Source organism: Oncorhynchus masou, chromosome 3 (genome assembly GCF_036934945.1).
Source record: "Oncorhynchus masou masou isolate Uvic2021 chromosome 3, UVic_Omas_1.1, whole genome shotgun sequence".
Classification (NCBI taxonomy): Eukaryota; Metazoa; Chordata; class Actinopteri; order Salmoniformes; family Salmonidae; genus Oncorhynchus; species Oncorhynchus masou.
In genome coordinates this window covers 47,788,228-47,810,529 of record NC_088214.1, presented here as the reverse complement: position 1 = coordinate 47,810,529, position 22,302 = coordinate 47,788,228, and positions in this window count along the sequence as shown.

Genomic DNA, 22,302 nt, shown 5'->3' with positions numbered 1-22,302 from the left:
CAACAACATATTTACAACAGTTTAATAACAAAATATACATTAGTATAAATAATTGACATATAATCAAACTTATCTGCATTGACAAACAATGAAAACACTGTGTTGGAGTTTCTGTTGCAGAGATGTACTTGGAAATATAAGGGAAGAAATACACAAAAAGGGTTGAATAAATACACAACAAACAAGCATAGTTGTCCACACTTTGGTTTTGTTGGTAACCAACCAACCACTATATACTGCAGGAGACCACCTTTACATGTGCACAGTATTCCGGGTAGAAGCTCATATCCCGCTTAAGGTCGCATTCGCGATAAGCCATTTGCATGCACCGTTGATATTCCCCTCATGAGTATCCATGAATAATCAGAATATTCCTCAGTTAAGTAGATTGGTTAAATGGAATAGTAACTGAAATATTGACACTGACACTAAATCTATAACCGCTCACATGCAGCGTAACATTGTTATGCATGCAGACAGTATTTCAACCACAAAATATGCACCCATATGTGATTAGCCATTTTCTCAGCATTTGATTTCCTTAAAACTGGTCAAGCTGATAATATTTGGACATTTTGGACCAATCGTCCCACTGTTTAGGAGTTATTGTGTTTTCTCCCCGGTCCCCAAATGAAACAGACAACTTTAGATTACCAATGCATTTATTCTATCGATGTAAGACATTATTCTGGTGAGCACTACTTTATTTAGTCTTCTGGAGCAACAAGTTATGACAGAAGAGAAGCTGCATGTATCAAACTATAGTTGACAAACAAATGGCCTACGAAATGTCTAAAATTATAACACGGCCTACCAAATGTCTGAAATTATTATATGGCCTACGAAATGTCTAAAATTATAATATGGCCTACCAAATGTCTGAAATTATTATATGGCCTACCAAATGTCTGAAATTATTATATGGTCTACCAAATGTCTGAAATTATTATATGGCCTATCAAATGTCTGAAATTAATATATGGCCTACCAAATGTCTGAAATTATTATATGGTCTACCAAATGTCTGAAATTATTATATGGCCTACCAAATGTCTGAAATTATAAGGAGAAACTAGGGATGAAAGTAGCCAGTAGTAAATTAATTCTAGTAGGCTAAATTATTGTATTGGTCACATACACATGGTTAGCAGATGTTAATGCGAGTGTAGCCAAATACTTGTGCTTCTCGTTCCGACTGTGCAGTAATATCTAACAAGTAATCTATCAATTTCACAACAACTACCTTATACACACAAGTGTAAAGGAATGAATAAGAATATGTACATATAAATATATGGATGAGCGATGGCCGAACGGCATAGGCAAGATGCAGTAGATGGTATAGAGTACAGTATATCCATACGAGATGAGTAATGTAGGGTATGTAAACATTATATGAAGTGGCATTGGTTAAAGTGACTCGTGATACATTTATTATATCACATTTTTTATTATTAAAGTGGCTTGAGATTTGAGTCAGTATGTTGGCAGCAGCCACTCAATGTTAGTGATGTCTGTTTAACAGTCTGATGGTTTTGAGATAGAAGCTGTTTTTCAGTCTCTATGTAGATATTCCATCTGGGTTCGACATGCCACAGTATACCGTTTTAGATCAGTGTATCCCAGGCATCTTATCCGGGTTTCTCATAACTGGGATACAAGCTTTTTCGGGTTATTGTAAACGGAATATGATGTTTATATGCATCAACTCAAAAACAGAATACTTGAGTACCCTAAATAATAACAGGATATTGATGTGCATGTAAACGTTGTCAAAGATTTATATATACACTAGATGACTAAATGGGGGCGCTGTGTTGAAGCCAAGGTGCCTCCATCTTGGCACTCCTCCACCGTTGTAAAATATTTTGGAAGGTATAGAAATGAATTTATTAAGGTCTACATTTCTTTTTGCCACATGTATTATATTACAGACACTTTAATGCGTACTTTTAAACTATATTATGTGCTCTAAACACAACAAAATATGAAACAATTTTCCTTCAATTATAATTTGTAAAGATTACTAATGTTACTGTCCACACTACAACAACAAAAATACTTAAATACATGTAATTTTGTCCTTGAAACATTGAATTGAAATACTGTAGAATTCCATTAATTCCTATGGAGGACTGCTCCTACTGGGGAGGACCAATATGACCGACCGGTGCATTCAAAGCCTCCCAATGTGCAGTACATAGTAGGCACAATCCGGGGTTTATATACACTACCATTCAACGTTTGGGGTCCCTTTTTAAAGAAAATCTAAATTTTTGTCCATTAAATAACATGAAATTGATCAGAAATACAGTGTAGACATTGTTAATGTTGTAAATGACTATTGTAGCTGAAAACGGATGATTTTTTAATGGAATATCTACATAGGCGTACAGAGGCCCATTATCAGCAACCACCACTCCTGTGTTTCAATGGCACGTTGTGTTAGCTAATCCAAGTGTGAAACTTTTGAACGGTAGTGTACATCATTGAGTGGAACCCCTGCAAGAGGCTTTATATACATCATTGAGTGGAACCCCTGCAAGAGGCTTTATATACATCATTGAGTGGAACCCCTGCAAGAGGCTTTATATACATCATTGAGTGGAACCCCTGCAAGAGGCTTTATATACATCATTGAGTGGAACCCCTGCAAGAGGCTTTATATACATCATTGAGTGGAACCCCTGCAAGAGGCTTTATATACATCATTGAGTGGAACCCCTGCAAGAGGCTTTATATACATCATTGAGTGGAACCCCTGCAAGAGGCTTTATATACATCATTGAGTGGAACCCCTGCAAGAGGCAAGAACCAGACAACCACATGTATGCTCTCTTTATTATTTACTTGTCAAATGAAGTCTGAATTTACAAAACTGATATTCATGAATATTATAAATATTTCAACATACAAGTTCTCATCAATTACCAGATGGTGAGCTAGAATTGACTTATTCCTGACTGTTTTTGGATTGCATATGTAGAATGGGGGAAAAACGCTGTCCTGACTCATTTATTTCAGACATATTGTAGAAGTTATTCACTTTTAATGTTAACACTACCGAACCCATACAGCAACTATTGACATTCACATGCTAATTACACTGAGCCTACCAAACATTAGGAACACATTCTTAATATGAAGTTGCACCCCCCTTTTGCCATCAGATCAGCCTCAATTCACCAGGGAATGGACTCTACAAGGTGTTGAAAGCGTTCCACAGGGATGCTGGCCCACGTTAACTCCAATGCTTCCCACAGTTGCATCAAGTTGTCTGGATTTCCTTTGGGTTGTGGATTATTCTTGATACACACAGGAAACTGTTTAGCGTGAAAAACCCAGCAGCATTGCAGTTCTTGACACAAACCGGTGCGCCTGGAATCTACTACCATACCCCGTTCAAAGGCACTTAAATCTTTTGTCTTGCCCATTCACCTTCTGAATGGCACATATACACAATTCATGTCTCAATTGTCCCAAGGCTTAAAAATCCTTCTTTAACCTATCTCCTCCCCTTATTCTACACTGATTGAAGTGGATTTAACAAGTGACATCAATAAGGGATCATAGCTTCCACCTGGATTCACCTGGTCAGTCTGTCATGGTATCACGTTTTAGGCATGGTGCAGATGCAGACAGGTCAAGGGCAGGGGCAGGGCAGGGGCAGGCAGACGTTGGTAATCCAGATCAGAGTCTAAAAGGTACAGAACGGCAGGTAGTCTCAGGGTCAGGGCAGACATAGGTCAATAATCCAGTGTGATGTGACAAGGTAGAGAATGGCAGGCAGGCTCAGGGTCAGGGCAGGCCGAATGGTGGAACTGGAAACAGACAGGAGCAAGGGGGAAAACGCTGGTTGGCTTGACGAACAAAGCTAACTGGCAACAGACAAACAGAGAACACAGGTATAAATACACTGGGGATAATGGAGAAGATGGGCGACACCTGGAGGGGGTGGAGACAAGCACACAGACAGGTGAAACAGATCAGGGTGTGATATAAATTAGGGTACCAGTGAGGATTTCCTATACTGAACAACTTGTTACAGCTGTTGATAATCTATTGATAATAATCAGCCATTTTTTTGATAGAATATTGCTCAAAACCCAACTCTATTCCTATGAATTATTCTGGATATAATGACAACAAATGACATAGTCTAGTGGGCTTATTCACAACATGATCTGGTAATGAAATAACATAAATACATTTTGTTTTCCATGTTACACCTTCAATTTTAAACAATACAAGGGGCTTTAAGTTAGCTAGCTACGTTTGCAACATGGCCAAAATATATTACGATATGTATGATGGTACTGTTTATGAATAATAAAGGTTCTAAATTAGCTTTATGAGTAGTGCGTAACCCTAGGGTGGCAACACATATATTCTAAGTGATTTCAATGGGTCTTTCTCCTTTCTCATCGTTTTATACTGTTCAATTCAACTTCAACCAATAATCATTTCCTGCATTTTAATAAATGTATGCATTTCCTGCACTCATTTGAGATCATTTCAGCACTGCCATGTAGGGCTGCACGATATTAGGGAAAAAACGAGCCATTTTCTTTTTACCACATGTTGCAATTGCGATTTGACATCAAAACACTTGGGTGAACTGTTGGAATCTGTTTGCAGATGTAAAAAACACAAACTAATAGTGTATAGATTTATATTCAGAAGCGCAGTTATCAACATTGTTGCATGTGCTGCATTGACCATGCCGACTGAACACAAGTGTCTCTTGGTCAAGCAACAACAAATGTGCTCCTTGAGTGAAAGGGGGCTAGGTCGGTGTGGAAAGCGGGATGGAGAGAGAGAGAGAGGGATGACTCAAGTAGCAGAGTAAACTATAAAACTATTACACACGGCGTATAACATTTAACAATCCAAACATTCAAATACTGGTATTGAAGGTAATGTAAAAACCCAAACCAGTCCCTGCATCAATACCGGTATATAGTATAGGCCTACTTGCAGTAGTATACAGGCCTACTTGCAGTAGTATACTTGCCTACTTGCAGTAGTATACTTGGCTTTCCATACAAATCAGGGTAACCTACTGGGGTGGCAGGGTAGCCTAGTGGTTAGAGCATTGGACTAGTAACCAAAAGGTTGCAAGTTCAAATCCCCAAGCTGACAAGGTACAAATCTGTCGTTCTGCCCCTGAACAGGCAGTTAACCCACTGTTCCTAGGCCATCATTGAAAATAAGAATTTGTTCTTAACTGACTTGCCAAGTAAAATAAAGGTAAAAAATAAAAATCCTTCCAATCAAAAAGGAACTGGATTTTTGGTTACGTTCTCATGATAAAAACAGTGATGGTGAGATTAATGCTACAGCTATTCATGGCTTTATTACGTGACCCTGCGTCCGCCACACAGGCGACAGAAAAATAGCCATGCATGCATCCAATCTGTTCACATTATTCTCATTTGAATATCAAATTTGCCATTTTAAGAATAAATACATTTTCGTAAAATGGTAAAGACCCATAAATGGTGGCCTTATATGTGACATTACTTGCCCTATTTGGGGGCTTTCCTCAAGACAACCAATGTCATGTGTCATGTCACCATAAGCATTACAATATGTAACTCTTTGTAAGGTATTTTTTCTTGGGATTAACATAATGATTTATGGAACAAAATGTGGTGCAACAGCCATACCTGGCGTAGAGCCTTTTCTGTCCTTGGTGATGTAAATGTCACGTAAACATGGAATAAATACATTAGTGCATAAACTTTTCTGCTGCCGTTATTATAACAGGTGAGTTTCCGGGAGAACATATTTTCTCAAGACAGTTTCAGTTATGGCCTGACATGAGTTCAGCAACCACACAAATAACATTTTACTTTTATGTATAATTATGACCCTTTATAAAGCACAGCTTTTCTGAGAATTGACAGAGATATATGTCACATTTGGCAATGCACTTTAGTTCTAATGAGGACGTTATGTATGCTATATAAAGCCTTTATAAGTTGTGGTTCATTTAAAGTGGGACCATCATAGTAACAACTTATATGGAATGACTGTTCCTTTTTCAAAATACTCATTCCATCGGTAATTGTGTCATCAAATAGCTTTTTTTCTTTGAGTTAAATATTCTCAATTGTACCATTTCAAAGGCAATTGAAGAAAAGTTTAAATCGGCATTGCAATGTTAGTCCATGTTTCTCACTGCCATCATTCAGAGTTCATCAATGGAAACATATCATCAGTGTGAAAATACAAAATATCCTAAACTAGGTCCTCAGAGCTCCCGTTCCTCAGCTCGGATTGGTGGCCGCTACCCTCCCCACTTCTGTTCCACTCCCTCGGCCTTGTCGTCATGGTGGAGGAGCTCATTCTGGATGGCCCTTCTTCACAGTAATCCACTTTGACAGTTGCCACCTCAGAACCTTAGGGAAGAGATTGACAGAAATAGGGATATCAACAAACATAGCGATAAACCCGCGTCTGTCCTTGACGCAAGGGGGGGGGGCAGATTATTACTTTGTACAGGGGAGAGGTAGGAGATGTGCCTGGCAAGAGGGTGGGTGTACATATTGCCCTACACAGGAACACATTATGTAGATTATAAAGCTTTTTCCTACCGTATGTCTCAAAAACATTTAGAATGGGGTTGTAGCTCGGTCAATTTACAACTATTGTCTGGGTGATGCAGATGAACCACAAATCATTGTCAACAAGATGACTTTACCACTGGACATAGCATCCCAATGCACCATATTTCAGCCTGCACAAACCATTTCGGGTTTGGAAAGGAATTTATTAATTGGTTAAGAATTATTTATGCACACCCAGTGGCGTCCGTGGTAACCAATCAGGAAATGTCCCCGTCATTCCACCTATTCAAGGGCTGCCGACAGGGTTTGGGTGCTCTATTTTGCCTGCTCTTTTCGCTACAGCCATGGAACCCCTTGCTCCTCTCATTCATGCATGTGCCAATATAGCTCCGGTTCAAATAAAAGACACGCAGTACAGAATTTCCCTATATGCAGACGATGTTCTTTTGTTTTTGTCCAAACCTAAAACTTCTATTCCACCCTTACTTAACTTGATAAATACATTCGGCTCCTTCTCTGGCTACAAGATAAACTGGCAAAAAAGCGAATTGATGCCGATATCACGGCCTGTGGATATGCAATTTCTGCATTCTACTCCGTTTAGAACAGTGATGGACAAGTTCACAAGCCTTGGCATTGTAGTGACAAGAGACCTTGATCAGCTATTGAAAGCGAATTGGAACATGAAAATATATCAGCTTAAACAAAATATAGATTTTTGGAAAACTCTGCCTATCTCCTTGGTTGGTCGTATAAACGCTATTAAAATGGTTGTCCTTACCCAGGTTTCTTTACCTCTTCCAATGTCTACCCAATTTCATACCACAAAGCTATTTTATGAAACTGGATTCAATATTAATTCAATTTTTATGGGATAACAAGGCAGCCAGAATTTCTAAAAAGCATTTATGCAAGTACAAGATAGAGAGGGCTTTGGCCTTCCTCACTTCAAACTGTATTATTGGGCTGCTAATGTGAACATTGTGTCTATCAGGAGGTAAAGTTTACCTGCAATGAGACAGAATGATATGCCTTCATGGCTTTTGATTGAGCAGGCCTCCTGTCAACGTTCCTCACTCCCTGCACTTGTCCAGCATATGTGAAAAAAGCCACTTATGACTCTAATCCGGTCATTTGTCATACTCTTAGGATCTGGAAACAGATGAGGTATTTTCTTCACATACCCACTGTTTACATTGACAGCCCGATTTGCCTGAATCATCCACCCTGCATTGGATGATGTGGCGTTTTCACAGTGGAGGGAGAAGGGGCTCAGAACAATTGGTAACTTATACATGGATGGTCAGTTAGCTTCATTTCAACTATTACAGGGAAGGTTCAACATGCCAACAACACATTTATTCAGATACCTCCAAATCAGGAATATCTTAAGGATACATATCCCACAGTATGGCATGAAGCCAAATAGTCCTACATTAGACAGCTTGATCCTTGTCAAACCCATTTCAAAAGGGTCGGTCTCTAGACTGTGTGATGTGCTACAGGCCCACATAGAGATATTTATCCATTTAAGAATTGATATCCACAGACACTATTAAAAGGGCTTGGTTCAGAAATCTCAGATGAGGACTGGGTAGAAGCACTCAGGAATATAAATCACAGTTCAGTGAATGCCAGACACAACCATTGATAGAGTTATACATTTACATTACATTTAAGTCATTTAGCAGACGCTCTTATCCAGAGCGACTTACAAATTGGTGAATTCACCTTCTGACATCCAATGGAACAGTGGAACAGCCACTTTACAATAGTGCATCTAAATCATTTAAGGGGGGGGTGAGAAGGATTACTTATCCTATCCTAGGTATTCCTTGAAGAGGTGGGGTTTCAGGTGTCTCCGGAAGGTGGTGATTGACTCCGCTGTCCTGGCGTTGATCGCAATGTTTGGTACAGTCGATGGGAATAACCAGGAGGGGAATGCTGTCTCTCTTTGTACTCTATTAGCCAAAAGGCCCATATTGCAATTTTGGAAATGATCTTTCAAATGTGGTTACGGGATTTGGGGAATGTAATACATACGGAAAAGATTCGATACAATACCTCCAATAGAAGTCCATTGTTTTTCCAAAATATGGCAGCCGATACTGGATAAATGGTCTAGTCCAGCTTCATAACTGGGTTGATGATCTGCTGCTACTCTGTGCTGTACTCCACTCAATATTTATTTTGGGCTGAACTACACTGCTTGTAATGACTATATGCTGTCTTCTTATACATGTACCACCAAATAGGATTTAGTTTTATTGTGTGTATGTGTGAGTTAAGTTTTGTTTTGTCCTCTAAATTGGCCATCCCATTCAACTGTCACGCCCTGAACCATAGAGAGCTTTTGTTTTTCTATGGTATAGTAGGACATGGCGTGACTGGGGGTTTTCTAGTGAATATTTTCTATGTGGGGTTCTAGTTTAGTTTTCTATGTTGGTTTTTGGTATGATTCCCAATTAGAGGCAGCTGGCTATTGTTGTCTCTAATTGGGGATCATATTTAAGTAGCATTATTTACACCTGTGTTTTATGGGATATTGTTTTGGGTTAGTGCACGTAGCACCTCTGTAGTCACGGTTCGTTGTTCATCTTAATATTTATATATTTATTAATTCCATTATTTTAGATTTGTTAGATACTACTGCACTGTTGGAGCTAGGTACACAAGCATTTCACTACACCCAGAATAACTTTTTTTTAAAGCGTTATTTTACCAGGTAAATTGACTGAGAACACATTCTCATTTACAGCAACAACCTGGGGAATAGTTACAGGGGAGAGGAGGGGTGTCACGTCCTGACCATAGAGAGTCCTTATTTTCTATGGTAGAGTAGGTCAGGGCGTGACTGCGGGGTTAGTCTAGTTTATTATTTCTATGTGGGGTTCTAGTTTAGTTTTCTATGTTGGTTTTTGGTATGATTCCCAATTAGAGGCAGCTGGCTATTGTTGTCTCTAATTGGGGATCATATTTAAGTAGCATTATTTACACCTGTGTTTTATGGGATATTGTTTTGAGTTAGTGCACGTAGCACCTCTGTAGTCACGGTTCGTTGTTCTATTGTTTATTGTTTTGTTTTGCTAAGTTTCACTTTATAATAAATTATGTGGAACTCAACATCCGCTGCGTCTTGGTCCGTCTCTACACACGATCGTGACAGAATATCCCACCACAACAGGACCAAGCAGCGTGCCCAGGAGGAGAGGGTAACATGGACTTGGGAGGAGATTCTGGATGGGAAGGGATCCTGGACTTGGGAAGAGATCCTGGATCGCCTTCTTTGGCGGGAGACACAAGGAGAAAAAGGGGAGGACAAAGACGACGCCGGGGTTCGCGGCCACAGAGAAAGCCCAAAAGACAGCCTGAATTCTTTTGGGGTGGGGCACATAGGGTGGGGCACATGGGGTGGTCAGCGGAGCTGAGGAGTGAACCAGAGCCAGTCTGGGAGAAGAGGGAGCAACTGGAGGAGAGTGAAAGGAGAAAGTCAGAGACCGTCAGAGAGTGGATGGAGGCATTGGAGGAGAAAGAGCGGAGAGAGCTGTTGAGTTGGTGGAAGATGCACAACAGTTGCCCTAAGGAGCGTGTAATTAGTTTAATGCCACCTGAGTCAGCTCCCCGTACTCGTCCTGAGGAGTGTGCTATTAGTCTGGTGAAATCTGTGCACCAGGTCTCCAGTACGCATCCACAGCCCAGTAAGTCCTGTGCCAGCTCTCCACAATCGCCTTGAGGAGCATGTCATTTGTCCGGTGCCATGTGTGTCGGCTTTACGCACCAGGTCTTCAGTGCGCCTCCACAGCCCAGTAGGTCCTGTGCCAGCTCCTCGTACTCACCGTGCGAAGTGTGCCATAGTTCCGGTACAATTGATGTACGTCCTGTGCCAGCTGGACATTACTAGTTCATGACAAGTATAATGTTTGTGACAGGAGAAGTGGTTGCGAAGACTGACTATGCTATTAGTAAATCTAAGCACTTAAAAAAAATATGGTCAATTTCAGTAGATTGCCACCAACCGAGTAACTTACTTGTTGCACAGTGACAGCTCCATGTTGGTCAATGCCCCTTTGCCCTTCATCCGAGTCAGGTGTATGGAGTTGCTGATCAGTGATGCTGGAGTTGGCTAGAAGCTGATTAGGTTGAATGGTGTCCTGTGTACCACACATCAAAGAAACAGATTATTATTTGAAATTGTATTTAGTTTCACCAATAGAGCTATTTAAGTGTTTTGTTCCAATTTATCATCGATTATTTTCACATTAACACAGCTTTAGCCATAAAATTATCGAATAGCCTAATGGACAGTATGACTTTGGTTTTCCTCCGATGGCTGTTTACCTGGTTGGGTGCCTTCAAGTAGGTGTTGAAGGTGGTTTCTCTTCACATGATGATAGAAGGAATTGTACACTCTATATTCCTCAGAGCATCCGTCAATACCACAGAGCAACCAGAAATCAGGGCTGCGACTGTGCAATCTACTGATATGGCTCAATAACAGTATCAATTAAAAAGTACTAAAAACGCAGCAGATGACGCACCACTAAAGCAACTTGAACGTTACTAAAAGCAAACACAAGTAAAACGTTCCCACTGCTTTCGATGAAAAGGGCGGAAAGAACTGAAAATGATTTTCACAGGTATTTATAATACGACCAAGTCATTTGATTGGAGGAGAGTACAACAGCACTGGGACCTTTAACATGTATCACTCTAATAACCGTTAATTACATTAACGATCCTTATCTATCTTAAATTGTAACAAACTTCGCACCGCAAAAATGCACATATTTCCACAAATAACATTTGAGTTAAATTATGAATGGTCGTCAGGAGAGGACGGTAACGTGTAGAGACCTACACAAAGTAGAAAATGGATATGTGGTGCTTGGCAACAGTCCAGTCCCAGACCAGTTAGGGAACTAATGTACACTCACATAAACTCGTACATCGCCTTGGTCTGTACAATTGCCCTTATTTTAGCGTCCCAAAAACGTAATACTTCTAGATCAACTGTAATGTCAATACCATTGTAAAGCACAATTTCCTTTCCAACAGAATCAATTACATGACCTAAACGCTGCCCGTTTCTGCATAATTCAATCAGGCAATGAGCCCCGTCGGGTCTTTTTAAAAATGGCAGGTGGGGAAGCGAAACTAATGCGTGATAGTGAGAAGGAGAGATGAGGGAAAATTGCTTTTTTTCACTCGATCTGTCCAACTTATCACCTTATCGCCTCTAAAATGTAAATAAAACACTATAAAGAGTTTATGTCATGTGTCATTACATACCTATTTGAAGGTTGTGTCGAATTTGAATCAGGTTTTTAAGGCGGTGCTAAAGTGATCTTAGAAGTAAACAGCGGCTTTGAGAATGATGATCGCATGCAATTGATAAGGAAATGTGTTTTACTAAATGATTAGAATATTACACTCCTTAAACCATAAGTCTGAAACCATGTGATTGTATGAAATTGATTTGAATCATTAGATTGTCATAATACATGTGTGTAATTTGAATCATTAGATTATCATAATACATGTGTGTAAGTGTTAGAATCATTCGATTATTATATTATAATTGTAACGGTTCTCGTCTGTCGAAGGAGAAGCGGACCAAAATGCAGCGTGGTGGTTATTCATGTTCTTTAATGAAAGGGAACTCGACATGAAATAACTAACAATACAAAACGACAAACGGAACGTGGAAACCTATACAGCCTATCTGGTGAACAACAAACACAGAGACAAGAACAATCACCCACGAAACACTCAAAGAATATGGCTGCCTAAATATGGTTCCCAATCAGAGACAACGATAAACACCTGCCTCTGATTGAGAACCACTCCAGACAGCCATAGACTTTGCTAGATACCCCCACTAAGCCACAAACCCAGTACCTAACAAAAACCCCAAGACAAAACACACCACAATAAACCCATGTCACACCCTGGCCTGACCAACTAAATGCAGACAAACACAATATATACTGACCAGGGCGTGACAATAATACTGTGTGTGGTTTTAGTCAGTGGAATAATAATATATCCTGGAGTGTAGTTCTTAGTCCGAATCAACGTTTTGGGAACAATGTGTCTAGTATTTGGATAACAGACTGTCTGTCTGAGCCAGATTCGGGACCGACCTTGGCTGGGACACTGAGAACTTCCCAGTCTCAGGTCTCTCCCTATCTTAGGGGAGGGCAGGATTTGATGGTTTGTGTGGAAGTATGTGTGTCACTATAAATTGAAGGTCTTTGTACTGAGCACGTCAGGACGTTCCGTCAATAAACATTTAACTTTGGTAGACTGGGCCTCTGTCTGTTTTAATTTCTATCAGTATCTTACAAATCCTGATATAACAGACTGAGAGTAATATAATTGAATTGGTTGAACAGGAGAACAGAATTCTCTTAACAGCAATGAAGACAAAAAAATGACTATGTATCCCCCCCTTATCCCCGTCACTGTCCATTTATTGTTTTTAAAGGATGATAGAAGTGCTACACCTGGTGGAGAGAGATTGTGAGACAGAAATAGTTGCTTTATGCTGTACGTTATGGCATGACACATCTAGATGTAACATAGGGTCCGTTTTTTCAACTTTTCTCAAATACTATAGAGCCATTACCATGTCGATCAACGCTTGAATAGAAACCTAGTTCACACCCCCGATGTTGACGTCAACACAGTCCCATTAGTTTTCTTTGCAGCCTCGTTTGAATGTTGCAGTTGCGCACATTTGTACGGAATGGGGTGAGTTTACGTTATGTGTGTTGGCGGAGCCAAATAAATAAACAAATCATAATCTGTTGTCGCTTATTACTGTCAACTAATAAATCGCGCTTGTAGAAGTTTTGTATAAAAGCAACATCACACTCGAGTTCGTGCTGTTATACTGAATATTATTATCTTCGGCCTGCGGCCTCCTCCCTACAACCGAATCACAGTCGTGCTGATATTCAGCACTCCCTGTGATATTGCTTAACGGATTTATGTTTATCACATTATCTAGCTACATATAACTAAAAAGTCATAGACGGTCCAAGTCTTTGAGTCATCTAACAACACAATGAATGAAGATGGACTGGATGACCCATATCCAGGCATGGATCATATATCAACCACAGTATTGAAAGGTAACATTCATTTGTTTATCCCCGTCTACCTTTCTTCTTAGTAAGCTAACGTTAGCTAACGTTCATATGAATTGGAAAGTTGGCAAACCAAGTTAGCATGCTAATTTGAACTAGGTAACGTTGACTGTTAGCAGTTAATAACTGCACGAACGGCCATTCGTTGAAAACACTTGATCTTTGGTTAGATTGAAATAGTGTTAATGAGGTGTAAATGTGCCCTAATGACTGATGATGACTGACACCATGGATAATATAGCTTCGCCGTCTTTGGCGACCTTTCTATTGACAATAGAAAATGAATAGAAAGGGGGCCAGAGACGGCAAAGCTAAATTATCCACGGTGTCAGTTATCGTCTACAATCTTAGCTAGGCAAGCAAAGATGAACTACGATTTTCAATATGGGAGGCAATTTAGCGTTAACGTTAGTTTCATTAGCTTTTGGTTTAAAGTAATTGACGTCAACGTTAATGATATACTGGTAGTCTAATTTTGTTAGCTAACATTAGCTAGCTTGGTAAATCATTCCTGCATTAACTGGAAAGGGAAGACAGTATGCTAATGTCTCATAACCTATGTCAACCTGACACTTTGCGTCTATAAACTATGATTTAGTTGCTAATTACTTAACTATTTACCATGTGGTTAAATGTGTTTTTCAGCTGCTAATATAAGCACAGACATGATCCGATAACCTTTAATAAATAGGCAGGATGTTTGTTTATTATAAGAAGGTTTAAAGCACTGTTATGTTTGTTATCTTCCCATTGGTCTTACATTTTTACCCTGACCACCAATGGACTTTGTTGTTTTTGCATCCTTCGTTCTGCCCATATACAGCCTCTGGATATACTGAGTCCTCAATAAAGAAGTGAAAAGAAATGAGATTCATTCTTTCTTTAAGCAAGCCAATCTCATTTCTAGTAGTAGTACAAGTACATTTATCTTAGTCAGGATTACTTCATTTCAGCACAATATGCTATTTTTTGCCTTATTTCAAGACGATTGCAATAGCATTGGATTCTAAATTTAAGCACATTTTCCTACATATTGAGAAGATAATTCTTAAATCTTTTCTTTGTATCCAGACAAATTACTTGTCTTTAGTCTGAACGCACTAGGTTTCAGATTTGCTGTATGTTCTTTGAGACTAGATATTTTTACTAGTTTAAAACATTTTGTCAAGTAAAATTTTGCTGTTCTGTTAATAATTTAGCTTATTTGAAGTAATATGTCCCTCATTTTATTGCTTTTTTTGTTTGTTTTTGAGAGCTGACTTTTTGCAGTGAAGGTGTTAGATTCCAGGATGGGAAAATGCTTACAAGAAAGAAACGGATGAAGACAGAGTCAAGGAAAGAGTTGTCGATTTCCATTGTTACTTGAAATGTTAAAAAGGGAAGAAAACGACAATCCCATGTTTCTAAAATAGCTAATAGTCACCACTAGAATCATAGTTTTTGATGTTATTGAGCAGGCCAACAATGCATTCAAATGTATTCAGACCACTTCCCCTTTTCCACATTTTGTTACGTTATACCCTTTTTCTAAAATGGATTGAATAGTTTTTTTCCTCATCGATCTACACACCCTATAATGACAAAATGAAAACAGGTTTAGAAATTTTGGCAAATTTATATAATTTACATTTTTAAAAATTATTTACATAAGAATTGCTGTGAGACTCTAAATTGAGCTCAGGTGCATTCTGTTTCCATTGATCGCCCATCTGTGGTAAATTATATTTATTGGACATGATTTGGAAAGGCACACACCTGTCTATATAAAGACCCACAGTTGACAGTGCATGTCAGAGCAAAAACCAAGCCATGAGGTCAAGGGAATTGTTCCCGTAGAGATCCGAGACAGGATTGCGTTGAGGCACAGATCTGGGGAAGGGTACCAAAAAATATCTACAGCATTGAAGGTCCCCAAGAACGCCTCCATCATTCTTAAATGGAAGAAGTTTAGAACCACCAAGACTCTTCCTAGAGCTGGCCGCCGGCAAAACTGAGCAATCGGGGGAAAGGTGAGTTAAATGTTTTTCAGCGGCAGGGACTGGGACAGTGGTCAGGATTGCGGGAAAGATGAACGGAGCAAAGTACAGAGAGATCCTTGATGAAAACCTGCTCCAGAGCACTCAGGAGCTCAGACTGGGGCGAAGGTTCACAGCCAAGACAACGCAGGAGTCTATGAATGTCCATGAGTGGCCAGAGCCCGGGCTTGAACCGGATGGAACATCTCTGGAGAGACCTGAAAATAGCTGTGTAGCGATGCTCCCCATCCAACCTGACAGAGCTTGAGAGGATCTGCAGAGAAGAAAGGGAGAAACTCCCCAAATACAGGTGTGCCAAGCTTGTAGCGTCATACCCAAGACTCAAAGCTTCAATCGTTGCCAAAGGTGCTTCAACAAAGTACTAAGTAAAGGGTCTGAATTTTATGTAAATGTAATATTTCTGTTGTTTTTTTACTAAATGTTTTTACTACATGTAATTTTATAGAAATTGCTCATAGGTAACTACACTGAACAAAAATATAAATGCAACATGTAAAGTGTTTGTCCAATGTTTCATTAGTTGAAATTAATTTTCCATACGCACAAAGTGTATGTCTCTCAAATCTTTTTCACAAAGTTGTTTACATTCCTGTTAGTGAGCATTTCTCCTTTGCCAAGATAATCCATCCACCTGACAGGTGTGGCATATCAAGAAGCTGATTTAACAGCATGAGAGACAATAAAAGGCTTCACTAAAATGTGCAGTTTTGTCACACAATACAATGCCACAGATGTCTGAAGTTTTGATGGAGCGTGCAACTGGCATTCTAACTGCAGGAATGTCCACCAGAGCTGTTGACAGAATTTAATGTTAATTTCTCTACCATAAGCCACCTCCACGTGTATGGTGTCGTGTGGGTGAGCAGTTGGCTGATGTCAACGTTGTGAACAGAGTGCCCCATGATGGACGTGGGGTTATGGTATGGGCAAGCATAGGCTAAGGACAATGAACACAATTGCATTTTATCGATGCCATTTGAATGCACAGAGATACCGGGACAAGATCCTGAGGCCCATTGTCATGTCATTTATCCACCACCATCAACTCATGATTCAGCATGAAAATGCATGGCCCCATGTCGCAAGGATCTATACACAATTCCTGGAAGCTGAAAATGTTCCAGTGAGTATGGCCTGCATACTCACCAGACTAGTCATCCATTGACCATGTTTGAGATGCTCTGGATCAACGTGTACGACAGCATGTTCCAGTTCGCGCAATACCCAGCTACTTCACACAACCATTGAGGAGGAGTGGGACAACATTCCACAGGCCACAATCAACAGCCTGATCAACTCTATACGAAGGAGATGTGTTGCGCTACATGAGGCAAATGGTGGTCACACCAGATACTGACTGGTTTTCTGATCCTCACCCCTACCATTTTTATAAAGATATCTGTGACCAACAGATGCATATTTGTATTATCAGTCATGTGAAATCCATAGATTAGGGCCTAATGACTGATTTCCTTATATGAACTGTAAGTCAGTAATATCGTTGAAATGGTTGAATGTTGCGTTTATATTTTTGTTCAGTGATCTGTTATTAGAAACTCAACCAAGTTAACCCAGATGGTACCCTTTTTGGGGGTGCGAGCAACAACACTGAGTTGAGATTTCGAAGCGTGTGCATTCACGTGTCGGGTATGTAATTAGAGCCTACTGAGCCTCCCAACCTTTGAAATCGCAGCGCATCCACAAGAGATTACAACCTTGTGACAGTTATTACTGAATCAGATGCAGCTGAGAGTAAACTCAACACCAAATTGGTGAATTTAGTGGAAACTTGCAACAATCATGCAACAATCATGGCAACAAGCATTTACAGATTGAAGAGACTATTAAACGTGCAATCTGCGATTGCTACATCTATATTTGTTCTGAATTAATTAATTCTAGCCTACTGCAGTGATTGTGTGTGTGTGTGTGTGTGTGTGTGTGTGTGTGTGTGTGCGTGCGTGCGTGCGTGCGTGCGTGTGTGAGTGCGTGCGCGCGTGTTGGCATGTTCCCTGTAATCCTATTGGCTACCATTGTTCATGGGTATTTCATATAGTCGGCATGCGCCCAGTGATTGTCAGTTGATAAATGGATTGCTTGATGGCTTAACGACACATTATTGGAATACTGTCCATCCTGTGCCAAAGCTGAATGTCCCCGTGTCCTTATTGCAGTGTAACTATGTGTTATTATAATTAACTACGATACGTAGGACCCCTTTAAAGGAAGTGTTACCGGTAAAAAGGTAAGACTAACAAGACATTAATAGCATTGAATATTTGTATAGACTCCAGGGTTCTTCAATCTACATTAAAATGACTAAAAACCAATAGAAACTTTGTAGACATGATAATGGACGGGGTCACTTAGAAATGTCCTTGTTTTTGACTGAAAAGCCAATTTTTTGTCCATTAAAATAACATCAAATTGATCAGAAATACAGTGTAGACATTGTTAATGTTGTAAATTACTATTGTAGCTGGAAATGGCTGATTTTTAATGGAATATCTACTTAGGCGTACAGAGGCCCATTATCAGCAACCACCACTCCTGTGTTCCAATGGCACTTTGTGTTAGCTAATCCAAGGGCTAATTGATCATTAGAAAACCCTTTTGCAATTATGTTAGCACAGCTGAAAACTGTTGTTCTGACTAAGAAGCAATGAAATTGGCCTTCTTTAGACTAGTTGAGTCTCTGGAGCATCAGCATTTGTGGGTTCAATTACAGACTCAAAATGGCCAGAAACAAAGACTTTACTCTGAAACTCGTCAATCTATTCTTGTTCTGAGAAATGAAGGCTATTTCATGAGAGAAATTGCAAAGAAACTGTACAAAGCTGTGTACTACTCCCTTCACAGAACAGCGCAAACTAGCTCTAACCAGAATAGAAAGAGGAGTGGGAGGCCCAGGTGCACAATTGAGCAAGAGGACAAGTACATTAGAGTGTCTAGTTTGAGAAACAGATGCCTCACAAGTCCTCAACTGGCAGCTTCATTAAATAGTACCCACAAACCACGAGTCTCAATGCCAGCAGTGAAGTGGGGACTCCGGTATGCTGGCCTTCTAGGTAGAGTTGCTCTGTCCAGTGTCTGCGTTCTTTTGCCCATCTTAATCTTTTCTTTTTATTTGCCCAGTCTGAGATACATTCAGCAGTCCAGCAATCAGTTGATGTGTGTAAGTGTGTGTGCTGCAGGTTTAAAGCTACGAACACACAGGCTTTGCTCTCATAGGGGGGCTGTGCTTTGGCAAATTGGTGGGGTTATATCCTGCCTGGTTGGCCCTGCCGGGGGTATCGTCGGACAGGGCGAAAGTGTCCCTCGACTCCCCTGTCTCAGCCTCCAGTATTTATGCTGCAATAATCTATGTGCCGGGGTGGCTAGGGTCAGTCTGTCATATCTGGTGTCCTGTGTGAACTTTAGTATCCTCCCTCTAATTCTCCCATCTCTCTCTTTCTCTCCCCTCCCGGAGGACCTGAGCACTGAACTGTTCACTGGACGAGTTACCTTGTACCGGACCTGTCTCGACCTCTGGATGCTCAGTTATGAAAAGCCAACTGACATTTACACCTGAAGTGATAACCTATTGCACCCTCTTCAACCACTGTGATAATTATTTGAACCCACTGATCATCTATGAATGGTTGAACATCTTGAAGAACGATCTGGCCTTCATGGCCATGTACTCTTATAATCTCCACCGGGCACAGTCAGAACAGGACTGACTACCCCTCAGAGCCTCATTCCTCTCTAGGTTTTTTCCTCAGTTCCTGCCTTTCTAGGGAGTTTTCCCAGCCGCAGTGCTTCTACATCTACATTGCTTGCTGTTGGGGGTTTAAGAGTTCTGTATAAGCACTTTGTGATATCTGCTGATGTAAAAAAGGGATCCATAAATCCATTTTTATTGATTGATTGATATCCCTTCCACACTTTTGGTAGGGAGGGTGGATAATGAGCCTGTTAAAACAGATGTTAGCAATGTCCCTATGCACTCTGGCAGCTTTCATGGCTGGGATAAGTTCTTTCATCCTCTGGCTCACGTTGAGAAAGATGTACGTTCCTCTCAAGTCCTTGGCCCTTTCCAGAACAGCTACCTTGTCCTTGAACCTCAGGAACTTGACCACTATCGACCTGGGCCTGTCACCTGGGCTGGTGGTAGGTTTTCCAGTCCTGTGGGTTTGCTCGATCTCAATCTTCCTGTGGTCCATCTTCAGTTTCTCAGTGATATTTTCCCCTACTTTGTCCTCAGAATCGGTCCAGGACTCGTGGAGATTCTGCAATTCTGTCCACAACAATGTTGTTCCACCTTGATTGTCCCTTGAGATAAACTGATTTCTCTGTCATTGCCATCATGGCAATGACTTACATATTGCGGTCATCTTACTGTTTTCTTCATGTTCTCTGGTCAGATTGTCCATTATTTTATTAGTGGACTCCACCAGTATCTGACTTGAAACTATTTTCTTGTCGTTGTAACAACTGCTTGTGGAACTATTTTTGTTCATTTAAAATATTGTTTACCTCTGATAGAGAGACACCACTATCCTCAATGATACTCCCACCGGCTTTGGTCTTGTTCGTGGACTAACAGGCATTGCTGTTAGTCCACGCAGTTCTAGACAGGGCAGGTCACAGATGGTCACAGATGGAAACAGCAACAAACAGCAGGCATTCAAACAGTCACACTCCCGGGACCATCCGTGTAAATTGGTGAGCTATATGGTACCAAACATCTGATTTGGAAGTTAACAATGAGTTAGACGATTCTAACAGTGATTGATTCTGATTCAAGCAAAGAGTTAGACATGAAGAATCCAAAGAAATGGTCAAAAACCACCCACAGAACCTCCATACTCCATGCCAATCCCCAACAACAAGTTGATAGTATCAATTCTCTATGTCTGACAAGCAGTATGGAGCTGCGGCTCAGAGTATTGTTTCTTCATCCTATGCATTGTATACCTAGTGAATTTTGTGATGGTTTTAAACCCGCTAAGTGAAATTAGTCATGGAAGTTGTTAGGCTTATGTCCCATCCTACATTCTAATATGATCAGGTATTGACCACTAGATGGTGCTGTTCCAGGTGAAATGTTTTATTTTATTGTATTTTTTAAATGTTTGTCATTGAGCAGACGCTCTTATCCAGATCGAATTACAGGAGCAATTAGGGTAATGTGCGTTGCTCAAGGGCGCATCTACAGATTTTTCACCGAGTTGGCTTGGGGGATTCAAACCAGCGACCTTTTGGCCGCGTGAGCAATCTATGGACAAGGTATGACAACAAAACCCATGCGTTGGTTTTGTGGTCCACCGTTTCAAATGGTAACTTTTTAGCATTTGTGGCACAAATCCAATGCAAGTCAATGGTACTTATACAGTGCATTCGGAAAGTATTCAGACTTTTTCCACATTTTGTTACGTTACATTCTTCTTATAAAATTGATTAAATTGTTTCCCCCCCATCAATCTACATACAACAACATAATAACAAAACAAAAACAGTTATTTAGCATTTTTTGTACATTTATAAAAATAAATAAAAAACTGAAATAAGACATTTACATAAGTATCCACACCCAATAATCAGTACTTTGTGAAAACACTTTGGCAGCGATTACAGTCCAAGTCTTCTTGAGTATGACGCTACAAGCTTGGTACATGTGTATTTGGGGAGTTTCTCCCAATCTCCTCTGCAGAATCTCTCAAGCTCTGTCAGGTTGGATGGGGAGTGTTGCCGCCCAGCTATTTTCAGGTCTCTCCAGAGATGTTCGATCAGTTTCAAGTCTGGGCTCTGGCTGGGCTACTCAATGACATTCAGAAACTTGTCCCAAAGCCATTCCGGTGTCGCCTTGGCTGTGTGCTTATGGTCATTGTCCTGTTGGAAGGTGAACCTTTGCCCCAGTCTGAGGTCCTGAGTGCTCTGGAGCAGGTTAATCTGAAAAATGTACATTTACATTACATTTACATTTAAGTCATTTGGCAGACGCTCTTATCCAGAGCGACTTACAAATTGGTGAATTCACCTTATGACATCCAGTGGAACAGCCACTTTACAATAGTGCATCTAAATCATTTAAGGGGGTGGGGGTGAGAAGGATTACTTTATCCTATCCTAGGTATTCCTTAAAGAGGTGGGGTTTCAGGTGTCTCCGGAAGGTGGTGATTGACTCCGCTGTCCTGGCGTCGTGAGGGAGTTTGTTCCACCATTGGGGGGCCAGAGCAGCGAAGAGTTTTGACTGGGCTGAGCGGGAACTGTACTTCCTCAGTGGTAGGGAGGCGAGCAGGCCAGAGGTGGATGAACGCAGTGCCCTTGTTTGGGTGTAGGGCCTGATCAGAGCCTGGAGGTACTGCGGTGCCGTTCCCCTCACAGCTCCGTAGGCAAGCACCATGGTCTTGTAGCGGATGCGAGCTTCAACTGGAAGCCAGTGGAGAGAGCGGAGGAGCGGGGTGACGTGAGAGAACTTGGGAAGGTTGAACACCAGACGGGCTGCGGCGTTCTGGATGAGTTGTAGGGGTTTAATGGCACAGGCAGGGAGCCCAGCCA